This window comes from Schistocerca cancellata, chromosome 3, assembly GCF_023864275.1.
Source record: "Schistocerca cancellata isolate TAMUIC-IGC-003103 chromosome 3, iqSchCanc2.1, whole genome shotgun sequence".
Lineage (NCBI taxonomy): Eukaryota > Metazoa > Arthropoda > Insecta > Orthoptera > Acrididae > Schistocerca > Schistocerca cancellata.
In genome coordinates this window covers 602,896,091-602,910,952 of record NC_064628.1, presented here as the reverse complement: position 1 = coordinate 602,910,952, position 14,862 = coordinate 602,896,091, and the positions used below count along the sequence as shown (strand labels likewise).

Genomic DNA, 14,862 nt, shown 5'->3' with positions numbered 1-14,862 from the left:
TGACGTACAAGTTGTAAGTGGGCTGCTTCTTTGTTGGCAGCGCTGTGTAGCGCTTTGCATTGGATCTCTGACTGCAGTTTCTTTGTAAGATACTCTGTGGCTGGTTGGACTTGTTGTTGGGAGTTAATCACCAGTAGTGTTCGACAGTTGGAAGTTAGTCGCCAGCAGTGGCGGAAGTACTGTTGGGCAATTGGAGGTGAACGGCCAGCAGTGATGGATGTTAGATGCGAGAAGTTAGCATTGATGGAGGGTAGACGTCTGAAGTGTTAGCGTAGGCTAACGATCTGGAAATATCCGACTTGGAGATTGAAAATTATTCTTTGTATTGGATGTCCCATTATTAAGGTAAAAAATACATTCTTTGGTTTGCAACAAAATCTTTCCTTTGCTAACCACTTGCTTATTAATAGTTACTGGCTTTAGTAGTTAGAATCTTTTATTTAGCAGGCAGTATTGACGCTCGCTGTATTACAGTAGTTCGAGTAATGAAGATTTTTGTGAGGTAAGTGCTTAATGAAATGTATAGGTTATTGTTAAGATTTCTTTTTAGTCAGGGCTATTCTTTTGAATTAATTATTAGAAGTAAGGTTGTAATTTTATTATTATTATTATTTTTTTTATTTATTTTTTTTTTTTGAGCAGGCATATTGCGTTTGCCTAGAATACTGTGGGTCAGTGTTGACATGATAAGAAAAAGTAAAGGGAAAGTAGGCTCAGTACGTTCAGTTTTACTCAGCTCTTTCAGAATCAAATAATATAGGAGTTTCATCTTCTCACTCATTCAACAATTTAAGTAAAGACATACACATTTAAATAAAGAAGTTTCAAAGTCTCAGCGACCTCAGATACCCATAGTGGGACTTCACCAATGGTTTTCAACACTATAAACAAAATGTGGTCCTGTTAATTCCAGGATTTAGCAAACACCTTTCGAAAACTTTTCATGAACACTGTAGGGCGATCAGAATTTTTCTCTGTTGAAAACGTATGGATTTGCCTAGCTTTAGATAGACTATTTTCGACCTTTGCCAATGAAGTTGCACTTGACGGTTGACGGTCAAAATGTCGGTTTCTGTAATCTGAATCTTCGCTACTGCTAACCAGTTTCTCCCGGCAGCCGTTCCACCTCCTTTTCTTTATCTCTGGATTGATGGGTGAACGCTGATCGGACAATCTATCCAGCGATTTTAACTCGGTTGACTCGCCTTCGCCGGCCGGAGTGGCCGAGCGGTTCTAGGCTCTACAGTCTGGAACAGCGCGACCGCTACGGTCGCAGGTTCGAATCCTGCCTCGGGCATGGATGTGTGTGATGTCTTTAGGTTAGTTAGGTTTAAGTAGTTCTAAGTTCTAGGGGACTGATGACCTCAGAAATTAAGTCCCATAGTGCTCAGAGCCATTTGAACCATTTTGACTCGCCCCCATCAGCGATAATCCATGGTTGACTTGACTCTGCCAAGCGGAACTTTCTAAGAATTACTTTTTCTTTAATATTCTGAAACTCAGCTTTAAATTGTTCTTTGATTTCAGTGTTTCTGGGAATCGATGATTCCTGTTTGACCGATTTACTAACTGACTCTACGGCGTTCAGTGCTTGAGATCGTACCTTCTTTAATTGGGTCTGTATCCACTCTGATGTTTCTTCCTCAGTCTTTTTCGTCTGGCCAATTAAATAATCTTTAATATATCCTCGGCTTGTTAACTGTAGGTCTTTCACTTTGGTCGTTAGATCATCTATTCTATCCGACACGGTAGACTGCTCTTTACGTATCTCTTTCACATCCTTCTCTAAAGCATTTAGCGATCCCTGTAAGATATCATGTTTACGTTTCGCTGACTTTAAGTCCAGTCTCAGTTTCTCGAGTTACTTAGCCAACCTATCGCTCTTATTTTCAGCCTCTAAGAATTTAATAGCCTTTTCGATTTCGTCTTTAAATTATCGATCCTTTCGATCCCATTCCTGAATAGGCAGACATATTTCCTCTTTAAATTTAATTAAAAAGTAATACAAAACATCCTCCGTCGCTTCATTTGCAGGCGTACTAATTTAGCTAGGTCGTACAGTGGAATCGCTGTTGGATATCGACATTCGTTTTTGAAGATTTCGTGATGTGGCCAACGAAGTCGCACTGACAGAAGCCGAGATTGTTGACTCCGCAAAGACAGAGAACGAAGAAAAAGGCGACAACGTTGACTAAGCGGAAGTGGAAAGTTGGAGGCGGACACCGAAGAAACACCACCAGCGACGGCCAGGTAGGCCAGAGAGGCTCTCCACACAATCAGAGCGTGCGATGAGAAGTGTGAGAAGGTAGAGCGTAATGTGTTCTCAGCCATCGTAACCATAGACAACGTAGTTGACTCATAGGTAATCAAAACTGTAGAGCAAGCCAAAATTACAGATTACTCTTACAAAGCCAATGACTTTTGGAAGTCTTTATGTACGTATTGCATATTCTTATACTGAATTTAATTTATTTAAGAAGAAAGTATTTTATTTCAAACTCATAAATTTTTATCTACTTCAGAAAAAATAAAACAGTATGCATAGCATTCTATCTCGATTTCCTTTTTACATTATCAAAACTAAAAATAAGCCTGTATTACATACAAATACGAATAAAACTGCGGTAATAAAAAACCATGGGTTATAAAGTATTTTTTTCCGAAATTTCGTTATATCGATCCCTCGATATATCGAATGAATTTGGCCTGCCCTAGAGATTCGATGTATCAAAATTTGACTGTACCAAATTATCCCCATTCTGGTAGAAACATTGTTTCCTCGAAATCAACAACGCCTACTTTAAACATAGCTTACCATAGTATGTTATTTTCTACAAAACTACATTTTTACAAATATTCTCCGTTGTTCCTTTTCAGCTTAAATGTTGCGGAGAGTGAAATACTTGTTTTTCATGGAATTTTGCCACTTTTTAACAAATAAATAAAGGGTAGGTCCGACTGACTTCACAGCAGGAAAAATGACAGTCACCACGTTTTATAAACGTACTTTAATTAACAAAATAATGATACATATAAATAAAATCAAATTTGTTTTCGAACATATTATTCGCAAATTTCTTCAGAGATACTTCGAACACAATTACAGTCCACAACAAAGTATGCACGAGATTTCTCAGTGACAGCCCTGTACACTCCTCACCATCAGATCACATATTGGGTAATTGCAATTAATTTTCAATTTGCAAAGTATTAACTGCATCCCATATTCACGGCTTCTTCGTAGATACCTCCACCACCCTGAAAAAGATAGCAAAAATATTAGTCCTTGTAAGGTCACTTGAAAGAAATGAGCTGCATTCATCGAAGAACTCTCTATGATAATGTAGATAATTATCGTAGATAAAAATGAAACTTAAATGTCTATAGAAAAACTTAATTAAAAGAGCTGTCTGTTAAAAGCATATTTCTGCACAGAGATTTGCGGACCATTTGTTATCTTACAGAGTAGATGTTGCAACATGTGGTCAGTCTCTTTTCGTATTCTCTTACAGTGTTGTTTAGTAGAACGAAACTTACACTCTCATGTGTCGTAATGTTACAACTTTTGAACGTTATTATCGAAATGGCTACAGGTTTCATTTTTATGTATGACTCATGTTCGCTCTTGGCAGCTTGGTAGTTGATTCAGATGGAAGAACGAGGACGTTTCTTTGGTGTCAACAAGAGCGCTGGCAGTAGTAGTCGTTCATTTAAAGTAAATACGAATCATAAGCAACTTGAGCAGATGAAGGTCTCGTGGCATTTGTAATGGTCAGTAAATTAGAGGTGTTAACAAACAATTAATATTTCGTGCATTTCGTTCTCAGTTAGATATATAATTTATTTTGAAATATTTCACATATGCATTAATATGTAACACCGGTACCATCTCTTAGCAGCATGTGAAACTATTTCAATTTTTGTAACGTCAGTGCAAAATTATAGTTTTATTTATTTGGTTATTATTTTTATTACTTTTTATTTTATATTTTCAGTTCTTTACCAAAGAAAGAGATACGCAAATGATAAAATGTGTAATACGGAAGACCATATTCCTTTACAAAAAATTAACATGTTAGAGAGAACGAGAGAGCAAGAGAGAAAGAGAGCTACACTACGTAGATCAGAGATATTGCTTGTTGTTGAACATGGAGGCGTACAGTCTGCATCGAATGTCAGTGGCCAGCGATGTGTGCAAATGACGGTACGTTGTAATATGGTGTGCCCCACAGAACAAATGTGGTACATAGTAGGTGAAGTGGGATGTATTAAAAGATGGAAAAAATAGTGTAATACCATGTACTATTAGCCATAACATTACAGAAAAGGCACTGCGAGAGAGTGCCAATACGCTACTTTTACGACAGCTGCTACCACATCCGTAAGTCCAACACCACAAGTGAGTTATACAACTTTATGAAGTGCAGCTCCCGACGTTTCTTAAAGTTTCAAAAGCAAACTGTTCTCAGTGGTGTCAGAATGTTAATGACTAACGCAACATAAAAAATTACATATATGGTGAAAAACTTAACCTGACCGAAACAAATCGTCCTGTTACATTAATGCAAAATTGTTGCATTGAACAGTGCTATTTAAATTCATTAATGCTAGGTGGACCAAAAAATTCATTTTAAAAGATCATATTTTCGCTTCACGAAATAGTTTGATAACATTACGGACTGAAGAGTAACACAGTCTTTTCTCAGTATCGTATCAGCTCTCCGCAATTTTGATAGATATTTTATTTTCAGCTACTGCAATACTACACTACTGGCCATTAAAATTGCTACACTACGAAGATGACGTGCTACAGACACGAAATTTAACCGACAAGAAGAAGACGCTGTGATATGCAAATTAGCTTTTCAGAACATTCACACAAGGTTGGCGCCGGTGGCAACACGTACAATGTGCTGACGTGAGGAAAGTTTCCAACCGATTTCTCATACACAAACAGCAGTTGACCGGCGTTGCCTGGTGAAACGTTGTTGTGATGCCTCGTGTAAGGACGAGAAATGCGTACCATCACGTTTCCGACTTTTATAAAGGTCGGATTGTAGCCTATCGCGATTGCGTTTTATCGTATCGCGACATTGCTGCTCGCGTTGGTCGAGATCCAATGACTGTTAGCAGAATATGGAATCGGTGGGTTCAGAAGGGTAATACGGAACGCCGTGCTGAATCCCAACGGCCTATCAGTCGAGATGACAGGCATCTTATCCGCATGGCTGTAACGGATCGTGTAGCCACGTCTCGATCCCTGAGTCAACAGATGTGGACGTTTGCAAGACAACAACCATCTGTACGAACAGTTCGACGACGTTTGCAGCAGCATGGACTATCAGCTCGGAGACCATGGCTGCGGTTACCCTTGTCGCTGCATCACAGTCAGGAATGCCTGCGATGGTGTACTCTACGACGAACCTAGGTGCACGAATGGCAAAATGTCATTTTTCGGATAAATTCAGGCTCTGTTTACAGCATCATGATGGTCGCATCCGTGTTTGGCGACATCGTGGTGAACGCACACTGGAAGCGTGTATTTGTCATCACCATACTGGCGTATCACCCAGCGTGGTGGTATGCTGTGCCATTGGTTACACGTCTCGGTCACCTCTTGTTCGAATTGATGGCACTCTGAACAGTGGACGTTACGTTTCAAATGTATTACGACCCGTGGCTGTATCATTCATTCGAACCCTGCGAAACTTTACATTTCAGCAGGATAATGCACGACCGCATGTTGCACGTCCTGTACGGGCCTTTCTGGATAAGGAAAATGTTCGACTGCTGCCCTGGTCAGAACATTCGCCAGATCTCTCACCAATTGAAAACGTCTGATCAATGGTGGCCAAGCAACTGGCTCGTCACAATACGCCAGTCACTACTCTTGATGAACTGTGGTATCGTGTTGATGCTGCATGGGCAGCTGTACCTGTACACGCCATCCAAGCTCTGTTTGACTCAATGCCCAGGCGTATCAAGGCCGTTATTACGACCTGAGGTGGTTGTTCTGGGTACTGATTTCTCAGGATCTATGCACTCAAATTGCTTGAAAATTTAATCACATGTCAGTTCTAGTATAATATATTTGTCCAATGAATACCCGTTTATCATCTGCATTTCTTCTTGGTGTAGCAATTTTAGTGGGCAATAGGGTATTTTAGTGCACGGTCAAATGTAACGTAGTGTAGATGAATGTGTGTGTTAGTGCGTATGAGTGAGTGCTTTTCTCTGGGTGTGCTAAGTAATTCATTACGTTAACGCAGTGCAGAAAATTCTTCTTGTAAATCATTAGTGATACCTCCGCCACCCTTCAACATATTATAAGATTTCATAGAATCATTTCATTTCTAAAAATATACGCGTAAAGGTATGGTACTCGTACAACGAGTGTCTGAAAATTTTTGTTGTATCACGGTATTGGATGTCCCGTCAGGTTATAGTCAAAATTCCTCAATAGTTTCAGAATAAAATGGAAGGGAATAATTTAGAAATTCCTTAATAGAATGGGTGTTCGCAGGGTAAAATCCGGCAGCCTCTTTGCACGTTCCAATGCAATAAAATACTCAGAGGCTATTAGTAAGCTCTTTTAGGCTCTCTTCCAGTACATCTTGTTTAGAGGATTGATTGGCGCCCACTAGCCAAAGCTGTGCCACAGGGTCCACCGTGAAATTACTTTTGTTTCACATTCGAGGTGTCAGACTTCGTGAACGACAATTCGTCATCGTTACTTGTGAGTTACGGCACCACACGCATTTCGATTGCTTCCGTATTGCATTCCGGAAACAGATTGCGTAACTAGACAAAGTATTTGAGATTCATGTGTGTACCTCTCTTGTAAAGTGACCTGTTCGTATAGCTTAACACGCAGCGCGCTAACTTGCCAGATGATCGTTGGTCTTGTGCACCAATTAGCCTGAGTATGGCTGTTTTCCAAGCTCGTTTAGGCAAATTTTGGGGTGGTTCACAATCTCCGTATCTGAAACTTCGACGTAGCAACAGTCAAATAGTATAACACACAGACGGAAGTTACGTATTTCATAGGCAGTTGGCGCAGACGACTTGCCTCGACAGTTATGACAAAATATGAAAACAGCACAGCAGCGCCGAATATGCTACGGTTTGTATTGTTAATGGTGAGCGCTGGACCTGGGGCTCCCAGTTGCAGGAATCTAAATAATGTTGCGAGCATTTGGTGATGAATCCAGTGTCCTACTATGTAAGTATGTAGTAGTGTGACATATGGAAGTTTGGATCGGTCCGGGATGTGTGCACGGACAGCCGAGGTTGGAAAGGCGACCGCTCGCAGAAGTGGGAAATCCGCGTTAGAGAGTACCGACTCGGAACAAATTTGTATATGTTTTTGTAGGGTAGCAGATGTGAACCTAATACTGTATATGTCAAGGTATTCGCATCCAGCGAATTAATTTCAAGTCATTTTGTACAGTTGTGGATCGTCGGTAGTGTCTGTTCTTTCAGACATGGACGTAAGAAAAATGACACAGTTGTAAGGCTCACTTACATGTGCTCGTTTTTGTCCTAAGGTTTGTATTGCATATATTGTGGCACTCCTCACACATCATAAGAGGTTAGAGACCTCGAAACAATTTTTTTCATCAATGGCGGTACCAAAATAGGCAACTATTTCTTGTATGATCAGTACAATCGCATCTTGTACAGTGATACTGAAGTAGCTTAGTTTGATTTTTGTAATAGACTCATGCATCTTTTTGAAGATATTCAAAAGCTTTTGAGACGATATTTGTGGAAGAAAAGATATTTACTGTTGATATATGCAAAGAAAATTTGACAATAGCTGGTAAATGTGCTGAATATCAGTGTGAAAGTTAAGAAAACAGTTTGCTTTGTGTGAAACAAACATTGGTATGTGATGTTAACGATGAATAGGAAAAAAAGACCACGCCAACGGTCTTGTTATTCCATATGTATGATGTTCCATTTCATAAGCATTGTTATGACCTCTACAGGGATAAAAAGATTAGTGTAAATCATATTTCCACATGTTGAATATTATTTATAATCTTACACTTAATGTGTCACACGGAAGTAAATATGCCGTGAATAATGACTCACATACTCAAACTACTGGAAAAAGTTTACGCAGGTCTCAGGCAGTCAATCGGTAGATGTCTGAAGATTCGTCCAAATGTGTTGGCACCCGCAAAACCTTGTAGTTACACAACATTTTCCCACAACATAAATTATGGCAAATAGTATTCATAACGTCAAACATTAGATAAATTTTGTCATCTATTTTACCATAGAGTATTTTTTTAGCTAATCTGTTCAAAGATTCCGTACTTTATTGTATTTTATTACATTTTTTTAAAAATTTTGAATTGGGACACGTAACCGATTCAGGGATCTCATACACATATATAGGTAAAAATATTCATGTTAGCGAAATTATGGCATTTGTAGCAGCCGGCCGCAGTGGCCGAGCAGTTCTAGGCGCTTCAGTCTGGAACCGCGCTGCTGCTACGGTCGCAGGTTCAAATCCTGCCTTGGGCATAGATGTGTGTGATGTTCTTAGGTTAGTTAGGTTTAAGTAGTTCTAAGTCTTAGCAACTGATGACCTCAGATGTTGCGTCCAATAGTGCTCAGAGCCATTTGAACCATTTGCAGCAGACGATTAAAAACTTACTATAGCGAAAAAGTGCATTCATTAAAAATAAGTCTCCACTGTAACATGCACTGCATGTATTTCTTTTAAAAACATGCAAACAAGTCAGTAGTCTCGACATTTGTGAGTAGGTGATGTCAAATTCACAGCTTCCAGTAATGATCCGTTGTATAAGAGTATGAATAGTCATGAGGAAGGAATTTCTTGTGATGTCCTAACGAAGGATACAACATGTCATTCACAGACACCTATCGCTTTAACGTAGCAATGAAGATATCTCAATAGTCGGCTGAAAACCTGATAAAGTTGTGATTGAAATGAGAGTTACATGTAAGAAAATTGTTAATTCGTGCAGAGAAAATTTTATAAATATCCTTGGAGTGAGCTAAAAGTCTCGACATTAAGGTCACTGTATGAACTGAGATGAGTTAATGTTCATGTGGAATTAGAATAATGACTGCTCTGTATCCTAGGCCTGCTTATTAAATACGCAAGAAGCTCAATTCTGAACTGAATCTCTACTGTTCTAAAAAATGTTCAGTGGTGAATTAAAGACGTTATTTTAAGACAATCGAAGGAATCTGTGCCTTAATTATCTGTTCTTTTTACTCTCTGAGGTTATCATGAGATCCCTCTTCATCTATCATGTTGTACAATTTATATTTATGATGTTGCAATATGCACTATCACGCACGGGTATTAGTAAAACTACCTCAGAATAGATAAGAAGAAATGCTAAAACATTTAAATAGCGCCGTATGTTGTTGATGTCGTCGGTAAACGCCATTAGCATGGTGCAGTTCATGCGATTTATGTGCTATGCGAAACTTGCTACACCTGCTCCCAGGTCAAAAGAAGAAAGGAGTGGGTGACCGGCGTCTGCTTTATCGCGAACGTCTTTAGTCAGCGTATTCATGAGTACTACGATAGTCATCTGTCAGCCTCCAAGATTTGCAGCGAGCTGTCTGCTAACGCGATGCATCTCTGGAGTAGGAACTGCTGAAAACCGACGAGCTGTGACAGGCTTCGGCCAATCAGAATGCTGGGCGATACATTTTAGTTTGGAAGCCTCATGGCCGCAGTACAAAAGAACACTCGTGTTCCGATCCTGCCACCTTGATACCAGGACTAGCACAGGCAAAAGGCGTTCCTGACCAAGATAAACCTATTCAAACACAGGCCTCAGTTATGAGGAAGAAATGTCTGGGAATGTACAGTTGGAACACAGCAATGTGTGAGGAAGAAATTTCTGGGAATGTACAGTTGGAACACAGCAATGTGTGGTAGTGAAACATGCACTGTGTGAAAACCGGAACGGAAGAGAATCGAAGCATTTGAGATGTGGTGCTACAGGAGAATGTTGAAAATTAGATGGCCTGATAAGATAACCTATGAGGAGTCTTACTGCAGAATAGGCAAAGAAAGGAACATATGGAAAACTCTGACAATAAGAACAGACAGGATGACAGGACATGTGTTAAGACATCAGGGAACAACCTCCGTGGTTCTCATGACTCATGACGTGAAAAGGCATAGATGCTAGTGATAGTGAAATGGGCACAATCTGTGGTGTCACCGCCAGACACCACACTTGCTAGGTGGTAGCCTTTAAATCGGCCGCGGTCCGCTAGTATACGACGGACCCGCGTGTCGCCACTGTCAGTGATTGCAGACCGAGCGCCGCCACGCGGCAGGTCTAGAGACACGTCCTAGCACTCGCCCGAGTTATACAGCCGACTTTGCTAGCGAAGCTACACTGACAAATACGCTCTCATTTGCCGAGACGATAGTTAGCATAGCCTTCAGCTACGTCGTTTGCTACGACCTAGCAAGGCGCCATTACCAGTATATTGAGATTGCACTTATGTATCAACAAGAGCGATGTTCACCAATTGTGGATTAAAGTTAAGTATTCCAAGAGCTTCGTACTTTATTTATTAGACTCAACTCCTTTAACTGTTCCAGACATCACGCCAGCCTGCGTGAGCTTAACGCGTGCATTTCGGCCTCCTCTAGCTATACGGTGTTGGCTCTTCTGCCAACACATCACAATCAACCGACTTTTACCTTGGTTATGGTGAGACTATTGCTAGCTCTTACATTATTGTAAATTACATGTCCTTACAGGTCATGGATAATTAGGTTTCTTTTCAGAATACATTTTATAGTCGTATACAGCATGGGGAATGTTAGGTCTTCGTTCGCGCTCTCAACTTCTTTAGAACATGTGAGAATCAGTATCCACTTCTAATTCAATCATCCAAAGTTAAAAGGGACATATTTTAATGCTCTTCCACCCGTTTCAGGAAGTAATAAGAATACATTTTAGTCTTCTTTTGTCCATCGTATCATTTGCGGGTGTAAAAGCATATGATGGTTTGTAGTGTTATGTTTACCCACTAAGTATGTTATCTTTTATATTAACTTTGATAATTATATTACATTTGAGTGCGGTAGGGGTATTAAGAATTTAATATCCGACTCCCTGGTTTATGTTTGATGAATCTTCCCACGTGTGCCATACCTCCAAATATGTTCCTTCCCTCTTATATTTAAAGGTGGGGTGAAACAGCGCACATTAAGCAATGATCATAAGTATATTATGTAAGAGTTTCAGTCTGAAAGATAAGTCCACGTCGCTGTGGAACTTCGAGACACGTGGCGGCACCCAAGTTCAAGATTATTTAGGGTGTTATCCATCGTAGGACAGAGATGGCAGCAACATTTGCCTCGCATGAGCTGAATCTGGTAAGATACGAATGATATACATACAAAGTCAGTAGATGCATAGGGTTTCATATTGTCGATTCTAATATCAGTTTTGTCTTACCAGAGGTTGAAAATGCCGCTACAGTTGTAAGGTTCTTTTATTATTACACGACCGGTTTCGGGTTCTTATACGCCCATCTTCAGGTGGACGTGTACAAGGCTCGGTGTGCTACCTCTGAGCGTAGAGCGTGACTCCATGCGGTATTTTCAGCCTCTGGAATAAATTAAGTTGCGGATGTTCCTCCGACGGGATTGTTTGTAGTTTTGTCTTGGTTAAATCCAGTTAAATTTCCCGTCTTCCGTTGCGCTTTGCGAAAGCACTTGCAACTCTAAAGCTTTAGCCATCGCAGTCAGATGGTTCAAATAGCTCTGAGCACTATGGGACTTAACATCTGAGGTCATCAGTCCCCTAGAACGTAGAACTATTTAAACCTAACTAACCTAAGGACATCACACAAACATCCGTGCCCGAGGCAGGATTCGAACCTGCGACCGTAGCAGTCGTGCGGCTAGAGCCGCTAGGCCACCGCGGCCGGCTCGCAGTCAGACTGCGGTTATTTACATGTGGGCCAGGCTTGATATAAAGAGGTGACATTTCGACCATAAAATCAAGGGCTACAGTTTCACGTAAACCCGCAGCTTAAAGTTAATTAAAGGAGTTCAGGCGTTCAAGTATTAACGGAAAAGACAGGGCGCGAAAAATAAAAGTGGCTCAGAGAACAGAGTTCCAAGGTGCAAAGAAACACAGCAGAGGAAAGTAAATACAGTGCTAACCTGAGTATAGCACATGCTAAAAGTGACCACCATTCATCTCTTCGCGCTTTTGGGCCCTTGCTAGCAAGTGGCTGAGGATGGATCCAAGCTGGACTGCAGGAGTTACTTCAGTCCCATCCGAAATGTTCTGCTGCAATTCTTAAAGACTATGAGGGTTGTTGCGATTCCCCTTAGGCTTGACGGTTCCCCACACAAAGTATTCGCACACTGATAAATCAGGTCACCTGGGTGGCTAGCTATGGCCGTGACCAGACTGACATCTGCAAACAGCTCTGTCAGGCGTGAAGACTGTGTAAATGTGTTCCAAGGTTTGGTCCGTTGTATGGGCAGTTGCTCTGTCCTGTTGGAAGTAACTGTAAGTCTTTTCCTCCTACGTTAATGCTGCCACAAATGGTCTGGGCAACTTTTATTTGCCGGCCAGTGTGGCCGTGCGGTTCTACGCGCTTCAGTCTGGAACCGCGTGACCGCTACGGTCGCAGGTTCGAATCCTGCCTCGGGCATGGATGTGTGTGATGTCGTTAGGTTAGTTAGATTTAAGTAGTTCTAAGTTCTAGGGGACCGATGACCGCAGATGTTAAGTCCGATACTGCTCAAAACCATTTGAACCATTTGAACCACTGTTGACCATCCTGGATGACGAAACGAGCTAGCAGAATGCTGAAGCTGAGTTAAGTCGATGGTGTGCAAAATTACAGCAGAACGGACACAAGCTGACCGTAGTGTTCAAGTATCTTCCCGAAAGAAGAAGAGGAAGCAAAGTGCACGCAATAAATACTTCGTTGCCAATATCGCTAAATGTGTTGTTAGGCTGTGGCTTGTGCTATATTACAAACAACCTAAACAGTTATTAGTAGTCAGAAAATAGATTTTTAAATGCTTTTAATAATTGAAAGCTGACAACAGACACTATAGCCACACAAATAAAGAATTCACAGCTCTTATCACACGAAACTAGGCTTGCAAGAAAACTAAGGAAAATTGTCTGTATGACCGGTTTTTAAAAGGTGCCAGAACAGACTAGTCATAATGACTAAAAGAGACATATTACATTACATTTTTATTAAAAGTGAAGTAGTGGAATTAAAGAGGCCATTGGCTTATTCAAATGAAACTTGGTCAGGGTAGTTTACACAAACGACATACAATTTGGCGCCGCCCCACCCTACACGTTCTTCCTGAGAAATTAGTTGCCTTTCCTTGTGGTCTTGGTAAAACCTTAGTCTAAACCATTGGCTCTTGGCCACGTCTGGTACACCTCTTACCTTGGCGCCCAATATGTCGCTTGTGTCGCTTGTGTCGTAAATTGGCCCTGTGATTTGTACACATCACATTGTGAGCAATATAACCTCACCGACAACTATACATTACATGCTTATGGTGTCTGGCTTGAAACCTAGTGTTAACACTCTGTCCGAGTGGGCGCTATTGAGTCAGGGACTACAGCTGACGTGCGTGCCAACTGTGTTTACTGAGAAGTGACGCAACTCACTTGGTGATACTGGACACGCAGCGCCCCTTGCGTTCGACGTAGCCGAGCGGGCAGTTGGCACTGCTGGGGATGTCTCCGCCGGCCGACACTAGCGCCACGGCCACCGTGGCGACGAGCAGCGCAAACAGCAGCAGGGCAATCGTGGTGCGAGCCATGGCGTCCCAGATAAAACTGGAGTCGATTCAGAATCGCGTCTGCTCCTCAAGTGTTATCCGTACGCGGTTCAACAGGTCGCGGACATGTGTGGGTCGCGGCTCATAGATAAGTAGTAGAGCGGTCAGTCGTAGACGTAAGATTCTCGGAAAGAGAGATTGACTGTTTACTTCACGTGCAGTGGCGAAGCGTCCATTAAGGCTCTAAGGCTGACCCTTCCCAAAAAATACGAGAATAATTCATCCAAACTGAATTTAATCCTATCTGATCACGTATCCTCGTAAGTGCTTTCAAATATTTTCCGTTTTAACTTCGTATATGTACCCGTCAGAATAACCCATCACTCCTCTAGCTTTGCAGTGAAGAAGCAGCTCGCGATACCATACTTTTTACGAGCATGCGCAGTAAGCCCTTTTCCTTAACGTGGCGGACTGGTGTTTCTACAGAGTGGATATGGTTTTTAAAAGCTGCTATGTGATTTGTTTCTTGTTATCGCCTGAAAGTGGATGCACGGTCTAGCGGTTCTAGGCGCTCAGTCCGGAACCGCGCGACCGCTACGGTCGCAGGTTCGAATCCTGCCTCGGTCATGGATGTGTGTGATGTCCTTAGGTTATTTAGGTTTAAGTAGTTCTAAGCTCTAGGGGGCTGATGACCTCAGATGATAAGTCCCATAGTACTCAGAGTCACTTGAATGATTTGAGAAACGATTAACTCTTAATTTAATTTTTTATTTAAGACACAAAGAACAATAAGACATTCATAATTCATAGAAAATAAATGTACTGCATCAATGGATGTTGTTGCATGAGGCTAGTAAATAACGTATATACTTTCATGTTCCTCACATTAACATTTAGTAGCCTTACCTTTTGCAAACGTTATTAGTTGCCTAGCATGACTATAGATTTCCATATCAACAGTACTAAACGTGCATATGGTGAAACATGGGATATGAATTTTGTAGGTAAAATGTAGTAAGTAGTGGTAGTGATTAACTAATTAGTGAAGTATAATTCGGTGTGCCCTGTCA

General features: G+C 41.2%; 1 long non-coding RNA gene across 1 annotated transcript; it reads right to left on the bottom strand.

The window, feature by feature from the left end:
• Positions 1-2,993: 2,993 nt before the first annotated feature.
• LOC126176838 (uncharacterized) lies at positions 2,994-13,917 on the bottom strand. The gene is made up of 2 exons (XR_007535672.1): positions 13,680-13,917; positions 2,994-3,258 (listed from the first exon to the last, which is right to left on the bottom strand). It is a non-coding gene; the product is annotated as an uncharacterized LOC126176838 (long non-coding RNA).
• Between the last annotated feature and the right edge of the window lie 945 nt (positions 13,918-14,862).